The sequence below is a fragment of the Megascapheus bottae genome, unplaced genomic scaffold (genome assembly GCF_031878675.1).
Source record: "Megascapheus bottae isolate mThoBot1 unplaced genomic scaffold, mThoBot2.hap1 HAP1_SCAFFOLD_48, whole genome shotgun sequence".
NCBI lineage: Eukaryota > Metazoa > Chordata > Mammalia > Rodentia > Geomyidae > Megascapheus > Megascapheus bottae.
In genome coordinates this window covers 648432-664697 of record NW_028327313.1, presented here as the reverse complement: position 1 = coordinate 664697, position 16266 = coordinate 648432, and the positions used below count along the sequence as shown (strand labels likewise).

The 16266-nt window shown below is 41.8% G+C and overlaps 1 long non-coding RNA gene across 1 annotated transcript; it reads right to left on the bottom strand.

Moving 5' to 3' along the window:
* Window positions 1-603: 603 nt before the first annotated feature.
* On the bottom strand, window positions 604-5447 carry LOC150040084 (uncharacterized). The gene is made up of 4 exons (XR_016534070.1): window positions 5386-5447; window positions 4415-4517; window positions 3961-4037; window positions 604-1949 (listed from the first exon to the last, which is right to left on the bottom strand). It is a non-coding gene; the product is annotated as an uncharacterized LOC150040084 (long non-coding RNA).
* Window positions 5448-16266: the final 10819 nt, after the last annotated feature.

Below are 16266 nucleotides of genomic sequence, written 5' to 3'. Positions count from 1 at the left end.
AGGAAGACAGTAGTTATCATTGTATTTTACAATGGTGACCATGGCCTTGGGATTTCAATGTAAACCTTACTTACAATTCTCTCTTCTTCCCCCCAGTTGGAGGCTCCTTTCTCTATAAGGAAATACTCAAATTTGGATGAAAGTGTTTTGTTTCATTAGATAAATAAAAATAAAATTCACTGGCCTGATATATAAATTCTTTTTCTGGTTGATCTGACAGATAGAGCTGTTCAATAATTTGGGTCTGCTAGTACAGATTGCTATAGACTCTTGCTGAAGGGATACTTTATTTTTGAAAGCTGCTTTAAAAGTGAAGATTTGTTAATTAGCCTGGCCTGCCATGTAACCATATAACATAAACTTTGATTCAAAACACAAGAATTTTCACAGACTTGAATTACTTATTACAAGGGAAACACAAAAGAAAATTTGGTGTCTCTGGTGAATTATATAGTATTCTAAACATTCACACACAGAGGCTAAAGATCATACCTAATGGAGTGGTTGAAAAAGCCTTAGGAGATATGTTCAATTGATCACATAAAATAATATTGTATGAAATTGACTGCAAAAAATGAGACAACAAATATTTCAGTTGCCATTGTTGCTATTTTTTGTTTTCATTCCCTTTAACCTTGTTTATTCTACATAACCGTGTTTGTTCTACATAAATGGTAGAACAAAGTTGGAAATTAAACTGTGTTACTCACTAGACACTATGTGGGAAGTGAGATGTATATCTTGTGGGTGGAGACAGGAAGGAAAACCAGGAGAGAGCAACAAAAGGGGAGAGATGGTTCAAAAAGAATTATTCTTGCTATTCACTTCCTGCTTCATGTAACTAATCCCACCACATATCAACTCCACAATAACAGTAAAAGGTAAGAATCATTAAATAAATAAAAATGTATTATCTCCAGGGCAAAATTGCTGTTCATGAAAGACTATTTTATGTTTAATAGACAACAGATTTATTGTGAAATGTTAGGTAGCAGGGAATAAGGAAGCTGTCTTTCTTGACTCAAGTTTTTTTCTGAATCCCGTTCATAACAAATTCTCTGCATGTCCTTATCTAATCATATATACAAGGATAAGACACAACATTCCCATTTGATCTTAATTGGGAGAAATGTTTTAATATTCCTTGGCAGAGAAGCAAGAATTCTATTCATCAAAATAATAAATTGTGAAATAATTTTCCTAAATTTCTATACTAATCGCACTGGTTAATCTTCAAGAACTACCAGTTTGTTTTGGCCTTGACCTTTGATATTGAAGAGATCAACCAAAACCCTCTTCTACTACATAATTTGACTCTGGGATTTCATATCTGCAATATTCAATTTGGATTTCCAATGGCATTTAAAAATCCCTTCATTTGCCTGTTTTGGAAGTACAATAGTCCAAACTACTCCTGTATGAGCAACAGCAAGTCTATAGCAGTACTTACAGAACAATCAGGATTAACATTTGCACAGTCAGGAACACTGCTGGATCTCTACATGTTTCCACAGGTGAGGGTGGGAAGAGTGGGGCAATATTTAATGATGTGTAATTTGGTGCCATTTCAGGTGAAGAGCCAGGAGTGGGCTGGGAAGGGTGTATCGCTGACACTTCTCAAACTGTGAATTAGATAACTATTTAAGTATCTTGGACCTTTGTCTCCGGAGTACAAAGAGAAAGCATCCTCAATTCCTGTGCTGAACAGAACTGAAGGGTAGCCTTGTAAGCGCGTTGTCATGTCTTCCTTTCTGAAACTCGACACCATCCACGCATCTGCCCACAAGCACAAGCACACCAGATGCTTCTTCTCATCAGGATCAAGTCTCTATCTTGAGGCGGGCAGCTTGAACAGTTTTCACTGTTTTTGCTGTGTGCTTTCCAGTCAGATTGCTTGTAGATAGATGAGGTTTTTCTTCAATCAGGCTGTCTTTGGACCCATTTCTTTTCTGAAAGAAAACATTTTTACATGTATATGTTAGACTCAGAAAGTAGTTTTTGTAAAAGGACAGAATGTGTAGATTATTAATTATTTAGAAGAAGACACTAGTTATTGGGGCAGTAGAGTAGATGAAGTGACCCACCAGGATGTACTGACTGCTCAGGCTGGTGGGTACCATTCCCTGCGGGGCTCAGTGGATAGCTGTTTCATTTGAAAGCAGGCTTAGGATCAACACAGCTGACAGAAGATGTTGTAGACTTGCATACATCAAAATGAGTGCTATTTATTGTGTATAATTTGCTTTTGTGGGGGCGGGGAGGGTTTGAACTTAGGGCCTGAGCACTGACCTTGGGCTTTCTCAAGGCTAGTGCTCTACCATTGAGCCACAGCACTGCTTCTAGCTATTTTCATGTATGCTAGGCACGCTCTACCACTAGGACATGCTCCTGGCCTAATTTGCCATTTTTGAAATTCTTCAGTGGTGCTGATAAATCACATGGATTGTTATAGAATCTGTGTGTGTTGCTCAGATTTCCATTCCAGACTGGGATTGTTGGAAATTCTGGTTTGCTACACAGCTCAAATTTGAGATCCTCTGGGAACTACCCTAGGCTGAAAAGAGCCACCCTATCCAATCCCACGAGCCTTCCAAAAACAGCCCTCAGCCACAACAACCTATTTAGCTCAAGACTGGATGACTGAAGTTCCAGAGCTTCCCATAAGATCCCATTAGGGGACTGAGCTGCACAGTTTAGCTTGTAACTCTGGCCACATCTCTCTTCTTTCACTTCCCAACAAGTACCACAGGGTATTTCCCAATAAACTGGCACATAAATCCGTCTGTGGATCTGTTTCCTCAGAAACAGATCTTTAATCAAGTAATTGATAAGAAATGAGCAGGGCAATGGAAAATAGCATAACAGCTTTGTAGGTAATGTATGAACTCCCAAGTTTATAATGTATAAAACTGCATAGCTAACATGTTTTTATGAGAGAGACACAGTAGTTTTAATTGGCTTCTCTACAGGATTCATGATGGGATAAAAACCACACAACGACAAACTGGCACTAGCCAATCATAAATGTCAACTTCTGCATCTATAAGTTCATCCAACTGTCTTTAAGTTCATATCATCTTATTAAACTTCTGCCGTGAGAATGATGTCAAACCCTGCAGAATGACATTCAAGGCTCTCAGACCGAATTCAGGAGAGTTAAATTGATTATGTTAATGCAGCTAGACACTATGTCCTTCTGTTGTCTTTAACCATATTTGTATCCAATTTCAAGGATGTACATACCTCCTTTTGAAGGGAAAAGTAAATTCGGATTTGAGTAATTCTTCTGTCTGCCATTGTTAACAATAACATCTGTCCCAATTTTGACTTTGTTTCTCTGGCTTGAAAAATACTTGAAACTAGGCACCAGTGGTACTGTATTCCTAGATACTCAGGAGGCTGAGATCTAAAGGTCATGGATGAAAGCTGGCCTTGGCAGCAGAGCCTATATAATTTTTGTCTACAGTTAACAACCAAAAACTTGGGAGTGTACCTGAGGCTCAAGTGTTAGAGTGCCAGCCTTGAGCAAAAAGCTAAGAAGACACTGCCCATAAGTTCAAGTATCAGTACTGGCACAGGGAAATGTGGTAAAAGGTATTGTTTCTTCATTTCAAATTGCCAATAATTTAGGCATTGTCTTAATATCAGATCACTTTAGGCCTTGTACTGTCTTCAGCTTTAAATGATTCCATCTACTGACTCTTCATCACACACTCCTTCCTCCTCTTTTTCCTGTAGATGGTCTTTAACACATAGAATCTTGGAAGCATGGCTCAAGTCGCAGAGCACTTGCCTACGAAGCCCATGCCCCAAGTTCATATCCCAGTGCCATCAACAAAACAAAGAATCTCAGGATATACTTAATGATCGATTACCTACCAAATGGAATTCATCAAAGTACCAGAAGCCTCTGAAATTTGCCAGCAGAAGTATACTTTCTAAAACTTTATTAATACTAACCTGATGAACTGTAGAGCCGCCAGCACCCTGAGCATCTGAGGATCGGGTCACAGGAAGAGGTGGTACCAAATCTGTTTCTGAATTTCAAGAGAGTTTTAGAATTAAAGTACAGCCTTGGCATGGTGGCTCATGCCTGCCTCCCTAGTTATTTGGAAAGTAGAAACTGGGAGCATATAGGTCCAAGGCCAGCTTCAAAAGGAGAAAATTCCCCAGACCCTATCAAAACCTTAACTAAAAGCAAAAAAGGCTGGAGCCTAGACTTGAGTTCTTTTGAGTGCTTGCCTTGCAAGTGTGAGCTCCTGAGTATTAACCCAATAACCACTCCCTCCTCATAAAATAGTATAGGGTAGTAGCTAGACTCAGAACTTAAGTGAAAGGGGGGTATTTCTCTCATTGACAAAAAGGCTTTTTTGGAACCACAGGCTAATGTATTTAGACCTGCCCACTTACTTACTTCACTTCTGAGAGAACTGATCGCTCCCCATCTGGACCTTCAATATTGGCGGTAATTTCATGTTGAATGAGAATGCCTGATGCGGACTGGGTCACCCTGAGTCCTGAAGAAAAAACAACAAGAAGAATGAGGTGGGGAGAAGAAGGAGAGAGCGAGGGAGGGAGAAAGAGGGAGGGAGGGAAAGAAAAGAGACAAAAAAGAAAAGAAGAAAGCAAACAATCAGAGAAAAAATAAATCAGGATGATTCAAAATTCTTTCTGAATGCTAAAACTGCAAATTGACTTATTACAGGCTGAAAGATTTTGGTGACTTAAACTTCATGATATAATAATAATAATAATAATAATAATAATAATAATAATAGAATTTTCTCAGCTATCCATGAAACAAGAGCTGTTTGGAATATTTGCATGTACATGTGTGTATTGAACCACCAATCTAAATTCAGTACATGTGAGTATTTAACCACCATACTAAATTTTAGTTAAACTCTCTTCCAGAATATGGAAGATAAATATACAATGAAGTCATAATAGGATCTCATTCTTATTAGAAAGCAGTCATCGTTCTCCTGTCTGCTTTTTACTAGCCTCCCATGAAGAGTTAAATCTTGCCAAGCTCTTGTGGGCTACACCATCTGTACTTAGGCTGAGGTCCACAGAACTTAGGTTCAAAGCCAACCTACAATGAAAATCCACAGCTCCACTTCCAGCTGTTTGGGTGGTTCATTAGAGATAAAGAGCCTCATGGTCTTTCCTGCCCAGCCCACCTTTGAGCTGCAATCTTTAGATCTCAGCCTTTGAGAAGCTAGAATTACAGATGTGAGCCACTACTACCTAGTCCATATTCATTTCTTCTGTTAAAAGATAGAAATTCAAGCACTACAAGGAACACAACTGAAAAGGAAAAATGAACTTCTCCCTTGGCATTAATAAAACATTAATGAAAATATTTTCATTGACCATACTCACTCTATTTTAGTGTAAGGAATCTCTTTCAATTGCTCTTCTGACAATCCAGATGGGTCAACCAATTCCTTTGTAGAAGGGAATAATCATGAAAGAAAATGCTGCCATGTCAATACATACATACTGATATCATTCAGAATATGTCTTTTCCCTTTATACTCTTGTTCTAAAACGTAAGTGGGGGTATGAATGAAAAAACTAGAATGTTTTGGGCTGGGAGTTTGGCCTAACAGTACAGTATTTGGCTAGCATACATGACATCCTGGGTTTGATTCCTGGGTACCATATATGCAGAAAAAGCTAGAAATGGTTCTGTGGCTCAAGCAGTAGAGTGCTAGTCCTGAGAAAGCCCAAGGACAGTGCCCAGACCTTCCTGAGTGGAAGCCCCAGCACTGGCAAGAAAAAAAACTAGAATGTGTTTAAATCAATACAGAAAAAACCCTTCAGGTAGCTCTGTACATTCAGACAAACTAAAGAAAGACGCTCTTTTCTGCTTTCTTTAGTTTGTCTACATGTACACTTCCGGGCCAGCCGGCAGCAAACCAGGGTTTGCAGATTGGGATTCCTGAAATAGGGGGCAGGGACTAGGAAAAAATAGAAGAGAGACAAACAGATGGAGTTCGGGAGGTCTGCAGCCCAGGTAAAGACTGCAGCCCAGTTTATTTCAAGTTCCAACCTTAAATACTCTTCTTAAAACTAGGGAACTGCCAGAGGCTACATTCATACAAAATACTAATCAAGTTACAAATAGGATAAATGAGAAGTGATTAACATTGCCCAAAGTCATCTTGATAAGATGTGATTGACATTGCTTAAAGTCATCTTGATAAGAACTGATTGACATTGCTTGAATTTATCATGATAAGAACTAATTGACATTGCTTGAAGTTATCCTGATAAGAGTTACTTCCTTGTATATACAGTTGTGTAGGTCCAAGGTCAGGTCCAAGGTCATTGACCCCACAGTCGGTCCCCAACAGTACACATTTGCCATCCCTTGTTTTCTACAACAGACCTGCTTGTTTCCCCTGTGGTAGAGGTGTTCCTTTCCTTCTGGACTGGTTTTCCTTGGTATTTTTTATAAGCTGTGGGCATGTTTGAGGTTCGTTTATGGATGAGGTAAGTGACATCAGAAAAGAGTTATGTGGAGCTGCTTTCTTGGACTGCTGCTGATGCCTAGGACCCTGCCATAGGCCTGGAGAGCACACAGTAGCCCACTGGTAAGCTGCAGACTGAAGCTGCCTCTCAGTGGCTCTTCTTGGGATTGCATTAAAACTCCTTGTATTCTAGAACAAGGAAGTAAAGACCCCAATACTCACTGAATAGGCTTCCATAACTCTTCTTTCGCTTGACCATCGGGCTCCTCCAATAGATAAGGAAAACACATCTCTGCAACTATGCTTCATTTATAACCTAAAGTGCTTAGACTTTAAAGGTTAAGGTTTAAATAAATTTGCCACTGTTTGTGGTAAAATGTGATTGTACCTGGAGCAAGTTCACAAAATAATAGTCCCACATGTATGGTGTCTACAGTTAAGTAAATTTAAGAAAGTTTCAGTGTGGCGAGATAACACAGAAGGATTTTTACCCAGCCGGTAATCCAAGCTGCTCAGAAAACAGGGTGGAGGATCGAGGTTAAAGTTAGCTCAGACAGAAAAGTCTACAAAACTACATCTCTAATTACATCATCTAATTACACAGCAAAAAACCAGCTGGAGATAAGGTTCAAGTGTTAGAACAGAATCTGTGGGCAAAAAGCCATGTGAGATTTTGAAGAAGTGAGTTCATACCCTCCTACTGGCAAAAATAAGGAAATAAATAAGTAAAATACTAAATGCCTTGGATTAAATTTAACAAAGTATTACAAACACAGTACGTGCTATAATTGTAAAATGCTGCTGAAATCAGTTAAATAAATGGATGGATAAGATACTGATTTTCTCAAACTTGGCTCTGAAATTACTAATAACCCTAATTTAAAACCTGTAGTCTTTTCCAGATGTGTAGAAAAGACTTGACATCTTGGTTAAAAATTTTATATAAAAACACAAGGAGGGCCAGGAGCAGGGCCTAGTGGTAGCATGCTTGCCTACCATGCATGAAGACCTGGGTTCAATTCCCTAGAACCACATACACAGAAAACGCCAGAAGTGCTGCTGTGGCTCAATAGGCAGAGTGCTAGACTTCAGAAAATAGTGTCCATCCCCCCTCCACATACACACAAGACCTACATACAATGGCTCAAACCTATCATGAAAAAGAATGTAGTTGGAGAATTTGAGTTGCCTGATTCAAGTGTTGCTACAAATTACAGTAACCAAGACAACATTATGGCTTAGAGATGTTCAAAGAGATAAATAAAGCAAAATTGGCTCACACACAGGCTGCCAGCTGATTTTCAATGAAGGTTCTACCATATTTCAATGAAGGTGGTCTTTGAAAAGACTGTCTGATACAACCAAATAAATACCTAAAATGGACCTCTCACTTTATAGATAATATACATAAAGGAAATGATTCTAGATATGAATATAAGAAAAAATCTAGAAGCTGCTAGAAAAACATAGGAGACTATCTTTGTAATCTTGAGAAAGGAAAGTATCCTTTAAAATAAAAAAATAAATAAGGATTAGGTGTCATGGCACATCTCTAAAAATCCAGATTCACAGAAATGAAGAATTCTCAACATAGATCAAATTCGCAAGACATTATATGAAAAAGACAAAAACAAAAGAGGGCTTGGGGCATTGTCCAGCTAGTAGAGCACCTGCTTAGCACTTATGAGGGTCTCAATTCACAATCACCATGCAAAAAATAGGGCTAGGATTGTGACTTAGTGGAAGAGTGCTAAATGTGCAAGAATCCCTGGGTTCAATTCCTTAGTACTACATATATAGAAAAAAGCTGGAAGTGGTGCTGTGGTTCAAGTGTACACGGCTACTTTTGAGCAACAGAAGCTCAGGGACAGTGCTAAGGCCCTTAGTTCAAGCCCATGACTGGTAACAACAAAATGCATTCTTTAGTTGCGTGCAGGTGGTGGCTCACAATCGTGTCATCCTTGCTACTCAAGAAGTTTGAGATCTGAGGATTGTGGTTTAAAGCCAGTCCAGGTAGAAAAGTCCATGAGAATCTTATCTCCAGTAAACCAGGAAAAAGCTGTAAGTAGAAGTGCGTCTTGGTAGAATGCCCAAATTAAGAAAAAGGAAAAAGAAAAGAACAGAACAGAAAAGGCAAAGTGAGAGTATGCATCCCTGAGTTCAACTCCTAGTATTGGCATGAAAAAGATATTTACAATATACGTCCATGGATCTGAAAAAACAAAGAACTTATGTCCAGAATACATAAAGGACTTACAGTAAAATAATATTAGCTTAAAAAGACAAAAGACCTTTTAACTGTTTTAAATCAACGGTTTAATTGATTTCTTAGTAGAATCATTACTGGCTGATAAATACAGCTATAATGATATATGGTGCTTAGTGGCTTCTTTGAGGATTTCAGCCATCGCTCACTCTGATACACTACTTCTACAAGCACAATGTGTGTGAAGTTCTCATTCAAAGTTATACATCCTAGACTGACCTATCCTCCTTTGGGTCCCACAGCACTCAGGTTCCTGGATTGTAGCCTTGGGAGCTTCCTGGCCTCTGTTAGCCTGACTTAAAACTCTCCTGCCCAGCTCCCTCAGACCTCTGGATGGACCTGACTGGTTTGTTTCAGCATCCTAGCATCCTAGCATCCTAGAATCCCACCCCTGCTGAACTCTGTCCTCCCCACAAAGCCACACACCACACACCTAACCACCCACTGAGAATCACACAGGGATCTGCACTTAGTCTCAATTCATTTGAAACAAAGGTATGCTTTCTTAAATGAAATGGGTGTGTGGGGCCCAAATCATGATGCATAGAATACCACACACACACACACACACACACACACACACACACACACACACACACACACACTTTATCAACTTAAAATTAATTTGAGGGATGGGTAGCATCACTGTTATGGGATAATTGTGCTAACACATGGAATTGCCTAGCAAGGAGAGGCATGCCAGCCCCAACACTGGGGTGTAATGAATCACTGGGTGACTGCTGCTCACAAATGCTAATTTGATGGGAAGACATTCACATCTGGCTCAGTCTGGAACAAGACTTGAGAGAATTCTGCAGACTAGAATTGAGAGGAGCAGCAGGTACTTCATCAACAACCAGGCTTCAGAACAAAGGAGCCTATTTCTATTTATCCAGCTGGATGTCTACATCTTTTTAAAAATAATACACAAAATATGTGGTTTTGACAGCCTTGTTTCTCTGACATTTTATTTTGGCAGAGTTCCAGATGCTGCAACTATAGTTCATGAATGCCACAAACATAAGGCAGTACATATGACAAATAAGCAATGGGGCTGAACTAAACTCCTTGGAAGGCCCGAGCACTCATGTGCTACTTCAAGCTAGTGTTTGAAGGTATGAAATGTGGCACATATGAGCGTGATCTGTGTCTGGATCACCTGTTGTTGGGGCACCCTTGATTTTTTTCCTTTTGTCTCCTGAATACAGCTTTCCACTGATGTGCTGAATCAATCATATCATTCTCCTGTCATATTCAAAAAAGAAAAAGCATATATCTACAGTTAACTTCCAAGTGGCACAGTTGTTGTAGGTGCTTCTAATCCCAGCATGAAGAGTAAGGTAAGATGATCAATAGTTCAGGGTCACCTTAGCCTGTATAATAAGACCCCTATATTGAAAAAATAAAACCAAAACAATGGAAGTTACACATTCATACAGGATGCCTTCTTACTTGGTCTTAAACGTGCTGTTTCTTAAGCAGTATCTTTATTTTTTTCGTTTGGCAGTACTGGGGTTTGAACTCATGGCCTCCAGCTTGCTCAACTTGCTTGCTTGGCTGGAGTTCTGCCAAATGAACCATGTCTCTAGCCAGATTTTTGCTGGTAATTTTGGACAGAGTGAATATTCCTATTACTCTGGCCACGAAGCACTATACTCTACACCTCAAATGCCTTAAGCCACTAGAGTACTGACAGCAATAGCAGTTTCACTGAAACCAGTGAAAGCTGAGAACATATTAACTAAATTAATATATCCTTAAATACTGGTTAGCCGGGTCACATTCCTCTTGTAGAAAAGTATCGACTGATTACCCATGCAAAGGTCCCCATGAAATTTGATTGATGAGGGCGAGGAATCGGGTAGGGAGACATCCAGGGTTCTGCGTGCACTGCTCAAATCAGTAACAGTTGATAAAATATCACAACAGCTTCATTCCACAAGTAAATCAAGTTACAGAAAACCCAAGAAACTGAAAGCTGATGGTTAAACATGAAGTGCATGGAGAGAGGCTGAATGTGCAGGCATGTACGCGCGAACACACACACACACACACACCACAAAAGTTGTCTTAATGACCTAAAGCCACCTAGTCTTTGATAAGGGAATCAAAAATCAGAATGGAAGAACAACAGCCTCTTCAACATATGATACTGGCAGAACAGGTTAAACACCTGCAGAAAGCTAAGGTTGGATTCTTCTATGTCACCATGCACCAGCATTAGTTCCAAATCGATCAAAGACTTTAAGGGAAAGGCAGATAATCTGAAAACTTTACAAGAAAGAACAGGAGATACATTAGGTCTCCTTGGCGAACATTGAAACATTCTAAATAAAGAACCAGAAACACAGCAAATTAAAACAAGTTTGGAAAAATGGTCTGCAGTAAACTGCAGAGATTTAGTATGGCAAAGGACATAACTAGCAAGTTAAATAGAAAGCCCACAGAGTGGGAGAAGACCTTCACTAGCCATACACCAAAGGCCTCCTATCTAAAATATATCTACAGCTAAAAGAAATGGAATCTCTCCAAAAGGAATCTTCAAAGAAACAACCATCCCATTCAAAGATGGGTCAAAGACTTCAACGGAGACTTCTCTGAAGAAGAAATAAGAATGGCCTCTAGGCACATGAAGAAAGCTCACCATCTCAGGACCTAAAAGAAATGCAAATCAAAACAACTCTGAGATTCCACTTCACTCCAGTTAGAATGGCCATGATCCAGAAACCTAATGACAACAGATGCTGGCATGGATGTGGCCAGGAGGGGTCACTACTACACAGTTGGTGGGAGTGTAAACTCTTTCAACTACTGTGGAAAGCAGTATGGTGGTTTCTCAACAGTGGAAACTTTGGGGTTGGGACTTTGGTCTAGTGGTAGAGTGCTTGGTAGCATGCAGGAAGCCACGGGTGTGATTCCTTGGTACCACATACGTAGATAAAGGCAAGAAATGGTGCTGAGGCACAATCGGTAGAGCCTGAGCCTTCAGGAAAATAAAGAACCCAAGACTGTTCTCAGGTCCTGAGTCTAAGCACAGGACTGGGAAGAAAAAAAATTAACATAGAGCCCCCCTATCCCCGGGTGCAATTCCTTGGTACCACATACATAGAAAAAGGCCAGAAATGGTGCTGAGGTTCAATAGGTAGAGCCCTAGCCTTCAGGAAAATAGAGAACCCAAGGACTGTTCTCAGGTCCTGAGTCTAAGAACAGGACTGGGAAGAAAAAAACACTAAACCTAGAGCTCCCCTATGACCCAGCAATAACCAGTACTTGGCATTTACCCAATCTTCCAAAAACAAGGACAATCTAAAGCCACTTGCACAATGATGTGCACTGCAGTACTATTTACCATAGGAAAGGTATGCAACGACAATGGGTGCTCCTCCCATACTTTGTCTTTGAACTAGTGTTTGGTAAGAGAAGTCCTGTAGAGCAAGATAGCACCTGTGACATACCAGGCTGTCTTTGGCCTTGGGCCCTCCAGTTGGCACCTAGTATTCAGCATGGGTTCCTGGGGAGTTCAGCAGTCTTCAAAGGGCCTATTGTTGGAAAGCTAGACCTCAACTTTGAAGTGTGGATGCCATAGCTCATCCCTGTCATGCCAGCCACTTTCTAAGCAAGGTTCTCAGATTGAATAGTGCAGGTGTCGGGAATAACATTCCCGAGCACAGGGCCCAGGATGGAGTTTGTTAAGTCTGCCTGGAAGAAATGACTTCTTCCCTTGGCTCTCTCCCCCTGAACCCTGGAAATACCCACCTGGCAACTGTAACCCTGGCAACTGGCATGCCTGGGTGCAGTGGGAGGTCCCCATTGAAGTATTTCCCCATCCTCTGAGGTCATATCCACTTCTGCTGTGTCTATTCCCCTCCCCCTATATAATCTCTCAGTTCCCACCCAAAGATCTCTTGCTTGCCGGGAATCCATCTTGGGTGGCAGGAGTCTGCTCTTTCCTCATGCAATAAACCCTCTTCTCCTGAACTGCGTGGAGTTTCCTTTCGGCTCCCCTTACATTTTGTGCCGTGACTCAGATTGGGGAGAGGGTCAAGAGTGGGTGGATCCCCTCCGTTTCTCGAGGGTTATTCCACCTTCTGCCCCCACCCACTTCAGGCCAGAGAAAGGAAACTGCACTCTAGGATCTCTGCCTTTCCCATTGCTGGAGGTGCATTTGCTACAATGTTTCCTGTCTGTACCTGGTGAGTGACTCCTGCCTGCAGGCCTCTTATGTCTCCTTTATCCATCCCTGCCTAGGGCTCTCTCCCTGTGTCTAGTTTAACCCTCCCCACCCCCAATCTGTTCTGGTGAGATTGGATTCCCCCTCCCCCCCACATTCTACTTTCCCACTCAACATCCTTATTGACTCTATCCATTGACATCGTCACTGACTCCACCCCCAGTCACCACTGACTCCACCCTTCCCCTGTTGTCCTCACTGACTGGGCCCCCCACCCATGTCCTCACTAACTCTTCCCCTACCGCCTCACTGAAGACACCCCACCCTCACAGACTTCACTTCTACTTAGTGTTTCTTATTACAATGGGGTCTCATCAGTCTCACCCAAGCCAGGACATCCCCTTGGGATATCTTTTACCTCTTTAGAGGTTCTTCTACTCAGAGACTCCATAAAGCCAAAACTGCTCAACTTTTATTTCAATTGTGTCTGGCCAAAATATAGGATAGAAAATTGGTCTCAGTGGCCCCCAAATTGGACTTTGGATTATAATATTCTCAGGAATTTAGACAGTTTCTGCTGACACAATGGTAAATGGCCAGAGGTTCTATATGTTCAGGCATTCTTTGCTCTCCATGCTTGCCCTTCTCTCTACCAATCCTGTTCAACTTCCCCTATCCTACTGGCACAGAGGTATGCTGTCCCTGCCAAATCACCTAAGAGCCTGGAGTCTCTTCCTAAACCTAAAGTGCCTGTTCCCCTACTCAACATTGAATACACTGCTGTCCTCCCCAAGCTGAACCTTTCCTTCCTTCTCCTCCCCCTTCATCTCCTTTTGACTCACCTCCTGCTACTTATACTTGATCTTGTACTGGTAGCTCACAGCCTCCACCAGCCTCCTTATATCCTCTCCGGGAAGTGGCAGGGGCAGAAAGGGTCATTCATGTGCATGCCCCCTTTTCAATGACAGATCTTTCCCAGAGTGAGAAGCAACTAGGATCATACTCCCAAGACCCCAATAATTATACCAAAGTATTTAAATACCTTGTTCAGACTTATGACCTTACCTGGCATGACTTATATACAGTCCTCTCCTCTACCCTTACCTCTGAAGAAAAGGAAAGGGTTTGGGTTGCAGCCCTGGAACATGATGATGAAACCCACCGCCTAGACAATACTTTCCCAGTAGGGGCAACGGCTGTGCTCAGGGAAGAGCCCAAATGTGATTATGAAAATAATGCCCCTGGAAGAGTTATCAGAAATAGGATGGTAACCTGCCTGGTAGTTGGCCTCCAGAAGGCAGCCCTCCATGCAGTCAACTATGATGAACTAAAGGAGGTTATTCAGAGACCCACTGAAAACCCAGCCGAATTTCTTGATCGCCTTACAGTGGCACCCCAGCCTTATACTAAGCTGGACCCGGAGTCAAATGAAGGTATGGTCGTCCTTAATACCCATTTCATTTCCCAATCAGCTCCTAATATTAAAAAAGAAATTGAAATAGGCTGAGGATGGCCCTCAAACCCCTCAAGGAGATCTGGTGAACACGGCCTTTAAGGTTTTGAACAACCAGGCGGAACAGAAAAATCTGATAAGGCAGCCCGTAATAGGAAAAATTGCCAGCTCCTGGCTGCTGCCCATCAGGCTCCTCAAAGAAGAAGCACCCAACACACACCACCCAGACCATGCTTTAAGTGTGGCAAGGAAGGCCACTGGGCAAGAAGCTTGTCCTACTCTAAAACCACAATCTGGACCCTGCCAAAGTATGGGTAGCCACGACACTGGGGAATTGACTATCCATCCTCATTGATACATGGTGGGCCAGTCACTCCCATACCCCCTACACATGTTGAGGAGCTCAACTTATCTGAGATACTCAGCTTGGCAACGGAATTGCGATGCTGCCCAGGGCCGCTGGATCCCAGAAGCATCACGATGGAGGAGCCCAGGGTATGTCTGCAGATTCCAGGCAAGCTACTTGTATCCTTTCTTTTGGATATGGGAGCCAGTATTTTGTTCTTACCTGAATATTCCAGCCTGTCTTTTCCCTCCCAGATCTCAGTGGTAGGTGTAGATGGCCTTACTTGTACTGTAACTACCCATGTAGGATAGATAACTTTCCTTTTATACATTCCTTTCTAATCTTACCCCACTTTCCCATATCCAAGACTCCCTCAGCCCCTTAAAGCCCTTTTTCTTCTCCCCCAATTTTGCCTGAGGTCGAGTCTTTCTTAAGACCCTTAATCTTTCTGGTTTACATCCTAAGTGGACAGGCCCTCATCAGGTCCTGCTGACTGCTCCCACTGCAATTTAGCTCAAAGGACAGCCACAGTGGTTTCTTCTGTCAAGAGTGAAAAAAAGGCTCCTGCTCTTGCCCCTTCTATGATGCCAAGGTATCTCTCATCCATGAAGAAAATGGCACCCTGCCTCTTAAGACTTCTTTTGAATTTCATCCAAGGGCACAAATGCACGTTCACTAACAGGGAACTTTTACTTCTCCTTCTGGATGGACAGCATCCCCACGTTCTATCCTCAATGTTGATGCCCCTTGTCAGTAGGAAGTACCAGAAAGAGTCGGCGCCCCTTTACAACTATCAGAAGTCGAGAATGTTAAGTCTGCCTGGCAGAAATGACTTCTTCCCTTGGATCTCTCCCCCTGCACCCTGGAAATCCCCTTCCAGCTCCAGTAACCCTGGCAACTGGCAGGCCTATGGGCAGTGGGAGGTCCCCACTAAGGTAATTCCCCATCCTCTGAGGTCATATCCACTTGCACTGTGTCTATTCCCCTCACCCTATATAATCTCCCACTTCCCACCCTAACCTTTCTTGCTTTCCCGGACTCCATCTTGGGTGGCAGTAGTCTGCTCTTTTCTCATGCAATAAACCCTCTTCTCCTGAACTGTATGGAGTTTCCTTTCTGCTGCCTCCAGGAGTCCTGGCCTGCAGCTGGCTTTTGCTGTGCAATAGAATGACAAGTGGGCAGAAAACCATCTTCCCAGCTCCAAGTAGTTTAAAACTAGTTCTCCACATTGAGGCATTACCCTCAGAATATTTTTATTTACATGAAGCTCATTCTAATATTGTATTTTGGCAATAAGTCCCACTGGTTATTTACAAATGATGTAAAATCTGTTTTTCAGTGTTACTTTCTTATGTATTTTTAAATTGTAATTAATAGAAGCATTACATAATATTTGCCAGATAGAATGTGCATTAATTCACATACATTGATACCCTTTCACATGTTCAGTGCCCTTGTTTTCTGAGTTGGGGGAGGGAAGCTACATGCCAATTGTTGTCCTTCCACTGTCTGGCTACCAAGATTACCTGGCCCTTCACATGACCAGGGAAA